The 12,703-nt window shown below is 38.5% G+C and overlaps 1 protein-coding gene across 3 annotated transcripts in view; it reads right to left on the bottom strand.

Annotated features, from left to right (window-relative positions):
* CLYBL (citramalyl-CoA lyase) overlaps positions 1 to 12,703 on the bottom strand; it is a 238,525-nt gene that overhangs the window by 120,880 nt on the left and 104,942 nt on the right. The window contains exon 1 of one of the 3 annotated variants that reach the window (XM_078391408.1): positions 10,838 to 11,488. The exons of the other annotated variants lie outside the window; for them this stretch is intronic. The gene's annotated coding sequence lies outside the window, so the exon portion shown is untranslated. Of the gene's footprint in view, positions 1 to 10,837; positions 11,489 to 12,703 lie in introns of those variants that run through there. 3 annotated transcript variants of the gene reach the window in all.

Here is a 12,703-nt window from a genome sequence, read left to right as displayed (position 1 = left end):
ACAGAAGGGATAGTACTGTTAGGTATTTCCCTCACTGAATACATAATTTCTGCAACAGAGATAATGCTTTGCTTGCTATAACTATTCTTTTTGATACTAGTGTCATTTTCATTGTGAATCAGTTTTTAAGGGAAAGAAACTCAAGACATGTTCTCACATATATGAGATATATATGTGATATATAATCTATATATGGATCCATGTCAGGGAAGCTGAGATCACTACTGTCAAGAGATTAGATTCCATTATGAGTCTATACTCCTGGCAGAGACAACCAAGGTGGAGTGGTCCAAGCTCAGACACCAGAGTAAAATGCATCCATTCTCTTCAGGAATTAAGGGACACATCAGCAGAAGATAAATGATTGCTCCAATAGTAATAAGGGTGGAAAAAGGTTTGCTGGGCAGCTGCTGGGCAGCAGCAGTAGTGGAAAGAGGAGGAGCTTTCACAAACAACGGCAGTGACACTCAAGCTGACTCTTGTTACTACTCTTAGAAGACAACAGAACAATATTCCAGTAATTTTAGTTTAGTTTTATATCTGCAAAACTCTACTAGGAGATTATTTAAAATTAAATAAGACAGTGGAAGAAGATGAGAATTCAACATCAGAAGGCACTCAGTCAGCTAGAAGGAAAGAGCAAAAGGGTAAGTAGCTCTGTCATTAATAAAACTAATAAAACAAATGGATTACAACTGAAAGGACGCCCAGTTGCTGATTTGCACAGTAGCAAAAGGAAATTTAATGCTGTGTGACAGGTATAACTGGAACATGGAAACTGATTCAAGGTAAGCTTTAAATTGCAAAGCATAAAATGGTATGTTAGAAAACTGTAGAACTTGGGATGAATGACGTACATGGATCAGAATGTTGTTGTTGTTCAGTTTTTAAGTCCTGTCCAACTCTTCGTGATCCCATGGACCACAGCATGCCAGGCCCTCCTGTCTTCCGCTGCCTCCTGGAGTTGGGTCAAATTCACGTTGGTTGCTTCAATGACACTGTCCAACCATCTCATCCTCTGTCGTCCCCTTCTCCTCTTGCCTTCACACTTTCTCAACATTAGGGGCTTTTCCAGGGCGTCTTCTCTTCTCATGAGATGGCCAAAGTATTGGAGCCTTAGCTTCAGGATCTGTCCTTCCAGTGAGCACTCAGGGTTGATTTCCTTCAAAATGGATAGGTTTGATCTCCTTGCAGTCCAGGGGACTCTCAAGAGTCTCCTCCAGCACCACAATTCAAAAGCATCAATTATTTGGCAGCCAGCCTTCTTTATGGTCCAGCTCCCACTTTCATATATCGCTACTGGAAATTTGACTATGCGGACCTTTGTCGGCAACGTGATGTCTCTGCTTTTTAGGATGCTGTCTAGGTTTCTCATCTCTTTCCTCCCAAGAAGCAGGCGTCTTTTAATTTCGTGGCTGCTGTCACCATCTGCAGTGATCATGGAGCCCAAGAAAGTAAAATCTGTCACGGCCTCCATATCTTCCCCTTCTATTTGCCAGGAGGTGATGCGACCAGTGGCCATGATCTTAGGTTGTTGTGTTTTTTTGATGTTGAGCTTCAGACCATTGTTGGCGCTCTCCTCTTTCACCCTCATTAAGAGGTTCTTTAATTCCTCCTCACTTTCTGCCATCAGAGTGGTATCATCTGCATATCTGAGGTTGTTGATATTTCTTCCAGCGATCTTAATTCCGGCTTGGGATTCATCCAGTCCTGCCTTTCAAATGATGTATTCTGTGTATAAGTTAAATAAGCAGGGGGATAATATACAGCCTTGTTGTACTCCTTTCCAAATTTTGAACCAATTTTATTACATATCCAGTTCTAAATTGCTTCCTGTCCCACATACAGATTTCTCAGATATAGATTTCTCAGGCACTCCCATTTCTTTAAGGTCATAATTTGTTGTGGTCCACACAGTCGAAAGCTTTTGCGTAGTCCATGAAACAGAAGTAGATGTTTTTCTGGAACTCTCTAGCTTTCTCCATAATCCAGCGCATGTTAGCAATTTGGTCTCTAGCTCCTCTGCCCCTTTGAAACCCAGCTTGTACTTCTGGGAGTTCTCGGTTCACATACTGCTGAAGCCTACCTTGTAGGATTCTGAGCATAACCTTGCTAGCGTGGGAAATGAGTGCAACTGTATGGTAGTTGGAGCATTCTTTGGCACTGCCCTTCTTGAGGATTGGGATGTAGACTGATCTTTTCTAATCCTCTAGCCACTGCTGAGTTTTCCATACTTGCTGGCATATTGAGTGTAGCACCTTAACATTGTCATCTTTTAAGATTTTAAATACAGTGGTGCCCCGCTTAATGATTACCCCACTTGACGATGAATCTGCTCCACGACGATGTTTTTGCAATCGCTATTGTAATCACAAAACAATGTTTTAATGGGCAAAATCCACTTTACAATGATCGGTTCCCTGCTTCGGGAACCAATTCTTCGCATTACAACGATCAAAACAGCTGATCGTCGGGTTTTCAAAATTGCCACCCGCTATTCAAAATGGCTCCCTGCTGTGTTCAGGACAGATTTTTCGCTGCACAGGCATCGAAAAATGGCTGCCCTATGGAGGATCTTCGTTAGACGCTGAGGTATTTCGCCCATTGGAATGTATTGAACCAGTTTTCAATGCATTTCAGTGGGCTTTTTAATTTTGCTTGATGAGGATTTCGCTCTTCCTCGTCAAGCGATGCATCACTCTAGTTCAACTGGAATGCCATCACCTCTATTGGCCTTGTTGTTAGTCATGATTTCTAAAGCCCACTTGACTTCACTCTCCAGGATGTCTGGGTCAAGGTCAGCAACCACACTATCTGCGTTTTCTGGGACATCCAGATCTTCCTGGTATAATTCCTCTGTGTATTCTTGCCACCTCTTCTTGATATCTTCTGCTTCTGTTAAGTCCCTACCATTTTTGCCCTTTATCATGTCCATCTTTGCACAAAAGGTTCCTTTAACATCTCCAATTTTCTTGAACAGATCTCTGGTTTTTCCCTTTCTATTATTTTCACCGATATCTTTGCATTATTCATTTAAGAAGGCCCTCTTGTCTCTCCTTCCATTTTCTGTCATTTTCCCTATCTCCCTTCCATTTTGTTTCCCTTCTCTTCCCTGCTATTTGTAAGGCTTTGTAGGACAGCCACTTTGCTTTCTTAAATTTACTTTTCTGTGAGATAGTTTTTGTTGCTGCCTCCTGTACAATGTTATGAGCCTCCATCCACAGTTCTTCAGGCACTCTGTCCACCAAATCAAGTTCATTAAATCTGTTCTTCACTTCCACTGTGTATTCATATGGGATTTGGTTTAGATTATACCTGACTAGCCCAGTGGTTTTTTCTACTTTCTTCAGTTTAAGCTTGAGTTTTGCTATGAGAAGCTGATGATCAGAGCCACAATCAGCTCCAAGTCTTGTTTTTGCTGACTGTATAGAGCTTCTCCATCTTTGGCTGTAGAGAACATAATCAATCTGATTTTGGTATTGCCCATCTGGTGATGTCCATGGGTAGAGTTGCCTCTTGTGTTGTTGAAAAAGAGTGTTTGTGATGACCAGCTTGTTCTCTTGACAAAACTCTATTAGACTTTGCCCTGCTTCATTTTGAACTCCACGGCCAAACTTACCTGTTGTTCCTTTTATCTCTTGACTCCCTACTTCAGCATTCCAGTCCCCTATAATGACAAGAACATCTTTCTTTGGTGTCAGTTCTAGAAGGTGTTGTACGTCTTCATAGAATTGGTCAATTTCAGCCTCTTCAGCATCGGTGGTTGGTGCATAAACTTGGATTACTGTGATGTTGAAAGGTCTGCCTTCAATTTGTATTGACATCATTCTATCATTTTTGAGATTGTATCCCAGTACAGCTTTTCCCACTCTTTTGTTGACTATGAGGGCTACTCCATTCCTTCTACGGGATTCTTTCCCACAATAGTAGATATGATAATCATCTGAATTGAATTTGCCCATTCCCATCCATTTTAGTTCACTGATGACCAGGATGTCAATGTTTATTCTTGCCATCTCCTGTTTGACCACATGCAGCTTACCAAGATTCATAGGTCTTACATTCCTGGTTCCTATGCAGTATTTTTCTTTGCAGCATCGGACTTTCCTTTCACCTCCAGGTGTGACTGCAGCTGAGTGTCCTTTTGGCTTTGGACCAACCACTTCATTAGCTCTGGAGCTACTTGTCCTCCGCTCTTCCTCAGTAGCATGTTGGACACCTTCCAACCTGAGGGGCTCATCTTCCAGCGTCGTATCTTTTAGCCTTTTGTTTCTGTTCATGGAGTTTTCTTGGCAAGGATACTGGAGTGGCTTGCCAATTCCTGCTCCAGGCGGATCGCGTTTAGTCAGAACTCTCCACTATGACCTGTCCATCTTGGGTGTCCCTGCATGGCAAAGCCCATAGCTTCTCTGAATTACTCAAGCCCCTTCACCACGACAAGGCAGCAATCCATGAAGCTGTCAATTAGAATAGAATATTCTTAATCAAATAATTATAAAATATTTGATTTGAGGAATTACAACATCAGAAGAACTGGTGTGGCTATAACAGTGAAGCAAAATATAGTATGAACAATCAGTGGATATAATGCCAAATACTTCTAGCCTATGGGTCAGAAGTGAAGCAGGAGAACAACTCATAAAATTCTGTGAAGCCAACAATATGTTAACCGCAAAGACATTTTTCAGGCAAACTGAGAGATGACTGCACATGTGGGTGTCACTATATGGCCAACACAAAAACCAGACCAGGTATGGCTTTGATATAGACCATGAACTGTTAATAGTTAAAATCAGGGGAAATCTGGAGAAGAACACTAAAACAATCACAGTGTCAAATAATTCCTGAAGAATTAAAAAACTTTATGTAGTGTTCACCCCTTCTTATGCAAAATAAATCATTCATTATTCATGTCTATGCAAATGTGGTGGAGAGGCGGAGCAGAGAGAGAGAGAGAGGGGTTAAAAGGCAGAGCCTGAGAGTCAAGAGTCAGTCAGGAGTGAGTTACTCAGAGTCAGTAAGGCAGAAGAGATAGAGATTGAGTTAGAGACTCGTTAAGATAGATAGATAGAGAAGGTGGAAATTATATAGCTAGAAGAAAGTATGTATAGAGAGACCTGTGAATGATTTGCTTGTGTACAATGAACAACCAAAGAACATCTGTGATTATTGTTAACTTTGCTGCACTTCAATGAATAAGTTCTGTTTGCATTTACCAGACAAGTGTTTCGACAAACGTCTTTTATATTGTGGATAGAGGTAATCCACTGGTGGCAGTGAGGGAAACAAAGACTGGAACCTTTGTGAGGGCACAAAAAGTAGGTGCTTCCGAGAGGTGAACATCACACTTTATAAGAAGCAAATGTGCACATTTAAGCTCAACTGACTATATTACAAGATACATTTCCAGTGATGAATGCAGAAAGACTTGTATATTAGGCATTTTTGCTCCATATAAAGGCCTTTGTTGCAACTCCTTGAGCATCAGCTTGCTTTCATGAGAAATTAGAGCAAAAGTCCTATAGTTTACAGCACTGCTTGGCATCTTATTTTCTTGGGGATCGGAACGTATATTGAACTTGGTCTGTGGACCATTGTTTTGTTTTCCACATTTATTGGCATACTATCATTAGGGTTTTGACAGATTCTGTGTGGCTTGAAATAGTTCTTTTGGTATCCCATCACCTATCTCTTCTGTACAGGTCTTCAGTATACCATTTCTCTTGGTCACAAAGTGTACTTCCCTCTTGGTATTTCAGCATTTCTAATCATAAATTTCTCTTTGACTACTCGGCTCTTCTGGAAGAGATAATTTGTTTTTCCCTTTTTGTTGCCCCCCCCCCCCGCTTTCTTAGCACTAGCCACTATACTATTTCTTATCATTTCAATGAAGGAATGCAAAAGCTGCATTCAGAATTCTGTCTCTATTGCTGTTGCCTTTTACATTTGCTTCTTGTCTTTCCTTTACAAATTTAAGTCTTTTCTCCATCATCCATCTAGGTTTTTGTTTTATTTTCACCATGTAGTTTTGCATTCTTCCCTAATAATATCTCTGGTTTCAATCCGTAGTTTTTCTGGTTCATCGTCAACTGAGTTTTGTAATGCAAAGCTCTTCCTTACATGGAGTTTAAATTAATCAGGAATGTTGTTTAAATTATATTTTGGAACTAGGATTCTTTTAGTGTTCTTTTTCAGCTTTACTTTAATGTTAGATATTAGCTGATCACGATCAGTACCACAATCTGCTCCTGGTCTTGTTTTGCCAGAGAAAATATAGTTTTTTCATCTCCCACTTCTAGTTACATAGTGTATTTGATTTCTGTACTGGCCATCTTGTGATATCCATGTGTTTCTCTGGTCAGAAGAAAATCCTCAATAGATGATGGATGACATTCTTAAAATTGTGAATAATGAACAAGAAGCAAAAATGAATGACACAAATGTACCAACATTTGGGATGTTGAATGATGAACAGGAAGACACATATTTAGATGACTAAGAAAAAAAGACAGAAGATGGAAACAATATGTGCAAAAGATGCAAGAATGACAGATTCCTTCAAAGAACAATCCTTTGATTAAAAAAATATACAATTTAAGATAGGAAAGTGAAAGGTGCCCTTAAAGCAACTGGAAGAAAGAATTAGGATGCCAACTGTAACAAAGTAACAGTAAATAGTCTACGTTTCATATTACAGAGACTAGTAGATATAAAACTTCAAATAAGAATAGACCAACAAATATAGAAAGCAAAACAATGGCCCACATACTAGAAATGAAGGAAAATATGGAATGGAAAAATGCCAAATTTTAGGATATGCAGATGACATTGTATTACTGGCAGAAAAGTGCAGTTATCTCAAATGAATAAGGAGAGTTTAAGAAGAACGTATCAAAGCAAGAATATAATTGAAAATTTAGAAAACAGAAATAATGACTATGGAGGAGCTGACTAACTTTATTGTGACAACAAAGAAATCAACTATTTTCTATACGTATGTTGGTTCATCCACCAGTCCAAATGAAGCCTATAGCCAAGAAACCAGAAGCAGACTAAGACTTAGAATAGCAGCTAAGAAGGAATTTGAAAGATCCTTAAGTGTAAGGATGACTCCCTTGAGATCAAGGCCAATACCCTTCATACTATGGTACTCCTGTTTACTTTGTATGAACATCAAAGTTGGACAATGAAGAAAGTTGAGAGGAAAAAAATTATTCCTCCAAAAATGTTATGCTGGAGAAGAGTTTTGTTGATACCACTGACTGACAGGATTTCAGATAAGAGGGTTCTAGATGAAATTAGTGTTCTTCTCTTATAAGCTAAAATTATTAAACTAAAGCTACTGTATTCTGCACATATCATGAGAAGATAAGACTCACTGTGAAACATAATAATGCTAAGAAAAGTGGAAGGTAGTAGAGTGGAAGCACCTAATATGAGATTGACTGACTCGTCAAAAGAACGACAGCCTTTAGTTTGCAAAGCTACAGCAGGGCTATTAATGATAAGACCCTTTGGTGGGCATTATAACACACGGTTGCCATAAATCAGAAGCTATTTGATAAAAGGTAACTAGAGACCTAAATGCATGTGTTTTTATCAGATCTCATGCCATATCTTTTAGTTTTGCTTGCCCATTTAAACAATCACAGTTTAAAATGTAAGTTCTCCCAAACTGAGAATATATGCGCTTGTCCAGTTATCATACAGTTGTTATCATACACTTGTTACCTTTCCTGATCACTAAAAATGAAATAGGTATTAGCCAAGTTCAGAACTTAAAATGTCTTTGTCTTTCAGGTTATATAGACACATATACACCAGCCAAGTTCTAGTACTAGGTATGAATGCAGCTGAACGGCAGCAACCTATGTACACAGTGACATAAATCAGATTGTGTGCATGCTAAACAGACAACTGTTGAAGTGAGGGAAATAAACACTTTTATAAGACATTTTTGTCCTTAAATTACCATAACTATGAAATATGTGCTGTTGGGGAAGTGAGCATAATATTTAAAGGAAAGGTATTTTAAGTCACTGTACTTGAGAGAACTATGAGAACTATCTGAAGAATATAATGGGTGGAGTCTACACAGACAGTGCAATTAAAAAGAGGAACAGATGGCTGAACAAAAACAAGACTATGACCAAAAATCTGATAAAGGAAGCCAAGCTATGGAATATTTGACTTGGACAGAAAATAAGCAAAACATTTGAAGTACAGATGCAATTGCTTTAATTTCTATCACCTCCTCCTCCTGTTCACTAAGCAGCAACAATAGTACTGTAGTTTGTTTAACACCAAAAGGAGAAATGCCATATTTGTGGGATCTAGTCAATTGAAGTGATGTCATCATGAATGCTGGAAACAGACTGCTACAAACAAAATAAACAAACAAAAATTATGTTTGTTTGTTTACTGATATATGAAGAAATCCAGTTTTGGTGACATTTTATCATAGTCAGTTGGTATTGGGTGCAGACAGGGGAGATTGCATCCAAATGGGGTGAAAAACTAGACTGGCCATGAAGCTATAATTTGGTGAATCTTGGAGACCTGACCATACTTCAATAAGTTTCATAAAATTAGAACAGAATATTCTTATATAAAGTCCCTCATTAAAAAAAAATAATCCTAAGAATCTACCCTGATATCATAGGATGAAGGGCAAGCCATAAATGTTATTATATTCATTATAAAACTTTGGCCACAAGCGTTAAAAAAGCTTCAATGCATCACACTCCAGAAATACAAAATTAAAATTCTATTTATTTTGCTTTCAAATGCAGCTGTCTCATTGCTCATGGACAAGACATTTGGTACTGGAAAGCTGACAATATTGCCTTTAAATAGAAAATGTTTCAAGCAATCTCAAGTATTAACATCTTCCAAACTCTGTGGATATTATTTTTTGAAAATACTACACAACAGATCAGCTGCTCTTTCTCTTGGATCTACACTGTCCAACCCGGCTTTTGTAAGGTGTTTGTTATCAAGGACAACTGCTTCTTAGACACACAGTGTAGAATATTGCTTGTACTGTACTTAGCCAAATTTCATTTTAATTTTCATTTACTCATTTTTCATTTTTGTGATGAGTGCCCTATGGCACTCATACTAAAGACTATAGGAAGACAAGTCCTTTCCTGTTAATAATATTGTTGAGGTGTATTTTTTTTAAAAAAAATGTGCATGTATCTCTCTTTCTCTATACATCCAAAATGGCCACTTATAAACCGTAACCCAAATGCACAAAGTGGACAGAGGACTTATTTCCTAATAATTATTTACCTTTATGTCAAGTCCAGGGGGAAAAAATCACTGAAAGATGTAGAATCCCAGGCTAATCATTACCAAAGACAACCCAAGACCTTTATTTATAGTTACTATAAGACATATTTCTCTAGCTGTATTGGTTTGGCTCATCTTCTTTAGGAGCTGACCCCTGTCTTCTGGCCAGCCTCACTATCACGCTCTGCTGTGTCCTTTGCCTTAGCGCTGGTATTCCGCATTTTGTTTCCAGTCCAAATTTAACCTCTCTTGATCATAACCTATCATGATTCATGCTCTGCTTTGCCCATTTCTCTACTAGGGGGAAGCACTTCAGTTTCGCCTCTTATATCTGCAAATATGACTCAGATTTACTTAAAACCTTTGATATAGCCTGATTTTTTTGTTCTTTGTTTATTATTAATACAAGCATTTGCTCTACACTTTGGATTTTCCAGCATCTATCTTTGGACCTTGATTCTCACAGTTCTTATAATAAAATCTGATGATAATCTTCCATTCCAGGTGTTGGTAAACTTCTTGATGCACCACTTTTGGCAAGCCATTTGTACTTTTCCTTCACAGCATGGAACAGTTTTAGTCAATATTTTAAATATTTCTGTTGAAAATCAGTTGGATTTTAAACATGACATGGTGACAAACCCTTTATTCATTGTTTTCAGCTGTTATGAAATGGGCAGTGCTGTTGTTTAATTTAATAGGAAAAAGACAAATTCTGAGCATGTCTCCTACTTTCCCATCAACAATAAACAATGCCATTTAGCTTTTCCTACTTTTTTCTCATTTTTGTTACAAGAGTCTGACACGCATGCGCAGCATTCAGATTAATGCAACAGATCTAAGAGCCGTTATGGTGTAACAAGTGAGTAAACTAAAAACTAAGACAGATTTATACAAAGACTACAGTAGCACCCTGGGAGTCGTTACGGTCCATCAGGCCAAAAATCCGCTTTTAAAAGAGCACCTAAATATGTGTATAACCAACAGGCCTCAGGTCTCCAGAGAAACTAGCACAGCCATTTTCAAAAGAAGAACATAAAGCTAGTGGGAGGATGGGGTGGGGGAGTTCAAAGTAAGACACATCATCAATGGTTTAAACACCTCAACAGTATCTTTGTGATTTCAAACTGTGTATAATCAAAGCAGCACAAAAACAGGAGTTTTAATACACTTCTGCTGTATTTGCACAATTTTAGACATTGCAAATGCATCCTGTTCTAATCTTGTGAAATCTACAGGACTGGGGAGGAAAAACCACAAGACAATAGATTTCTAAACCAGAACATAAAGTACATGTTTAAATAGAAAGAGGGGTCATAGCGATAAAACACTAGTCATGAATATCAGGCTCTGCAGCAATATACATATATATATTAACTCTATAGAGAAAAGTTAGGAATATAAGCTAAACTTTCGCTTTCTTTGCCTTTGGTGTGCTGCCCCACAAAGGAAAAATCAATGCTTTTCTGACATAAAATATCCAGCTCAACGGCCAAGTGCAATATTCTAAAGGAAAACCACTATTAATTATTCTCCTACTTACTGTTTATTTCAGGGCCTCCTCTTTAAAAAAAAAAAAAGCAGTATCTGTTCCGATGGCAAACCTGCAGAAGAACCCCTCTCTGCCTCCGTATGACCCAAGATAACAGTAATGTTGAAAGAATGGCTTCACTTGTCAGAGATTATCCAAGGACTCTCGGCAGCCTACACTTCTCTTTACTAGAGCCAAAAAGGCCTAATAGATGCGGACACTCAGCATGACACATCAAGAACTTTAAGCCCCCAACACTGACTAAGAAGAAAGTCTCCCAAATTTACCAAAATTATCTGCAACACAAAGGAGAAGAGAAGGAATTAATCAAAGTCTCTCCCTTAATGCAATGCTTGACTGAACTATCCCAATCCCTTTTCAAATGGGATAACCAAGTGGCAGGTGACCTCCATGACACATCTCAGAGAGGTACACAAGTACCACTTGTTCAATTTTTTTCCTTTTATGACCTCATTAGAAAGGATTTTGAAGATTGTTCCTGAATATTAGGCAAAGTGTCTCATCACTACATCTCTGAGATTCTTACATTTCTTGCATTTCCCCCCTCTAATGGTGGCTTTTGAATGACATGTTTGGAAAGCACACAGACTTCAGGAGAAACAATATACAGTACTGTATCAAGCAAAACTGAATTGCTTAAAAGCTCTCTCTTTAAAAAAACAAAACAGAAAACCAACAACACCGAAACAGAGAGCCTTGTGAAATGTCCAGGCAGCTCCTCTTTTTTTTTTTTATTCGTCAAATCCAACTCATGAGTCCATCTTTCTCTTCATCGCTCTTCCTGTTAATAGTCTCCATTAATTAGAGCTGGCGGCAGTTTTCACTTCCTTATCAGGGACGGTACAGAGGCTGCCAAATCATCTAGTGTGAAAATATCCCATTGCCAGTAATGTGGTGGTTTGTTCCCCCTCCTCCCAAGTGTTTGTTGATTCCATGCTTGGATTTAATTTGGAGGATTATATTTTATAATCAGAAACAAACAAACAGATTTATAACCAAAAACAGAAAAGGCATATCAGAAGAGGGGGGGAGGGGGGCAGCCAAGCAATGCAACTAAACACACCATTTTTATTGACTTCTTAAAAACCAAATAACCTGGCATATTAGTGTGTGCATTCTGCAACAGACATTCAGCCCCATTGTACTACTTAGAAAAGAATAAAAGGAAACCCTACTGTTTGAAATCCAGCGGAACATCCCCACAACAGAGCACAACTGTTCCCTCATGCATGAATGGGAAGGAGATGAAAGAAAAGATGGACTTCTGAGGTGCAGCAAAAAACAAAGACAACAAAAGTGCTGATCATGAGGGAATGACACAACTCATTGCAGCAAAAAGGATAAGAGAAAAGAGCTCAGACAATAGTGTAGACAGCTAAGTGACATGTAGAAGAATTGAAAAATCTACAGAAGTGCCTTTTCTCTCCACACTTGACAAGAAACAATTAAATGTTGGTACATCTGTCATAAAAAGGATAATTTAAACCTGTTACCATCATTACGGACGGCAACTTAACTACCAAACTGTAACTGTCCAATTAAATGTTGCCCCCTCTGTTATCTACACCACTTGCTATAATGAAAAGCCTTAATTCCGCTGATAATTTGCCATGTCTGAATCTGTTATAAATTATATACTTGAACAGGCACATTCTAGAAGGTAGGAGAATGTGTGTGTCCAGACACAGACACACACAAACAGGACAGAAGGACAAACAAGCAACTAAATGGGCGTGCTCCCAACACACAAGTTGCTTTCAGGAAAATAACTAAGGTTGTCAACAAAGTGCCCAAGAAGAGGATAATCACCCCAAAAACTCATTAGACGATGTTTTCCCAGCCAGATGTCCACCAGCC

The sequence above is a fragment of the Pogona vitticeps genome, chromosome 3 (genome assembly GCF_051106095.1).
Source record: "Pogona vitticeps strain Pit_001003342236 chromosome 3, PviZW2.1, whole genome shotgun sequence".
NCBI lineage: Eukaryota > Metazoa > Chordata > Lepidosauria > Squamata > Agamidae > Pogona > Pogona vitticeps.
The sequence above is the reverse complement of the archived record's forward strand: the minus strand, read 5'-3'. Positions and strand labels throughout refer to the sequence as shown.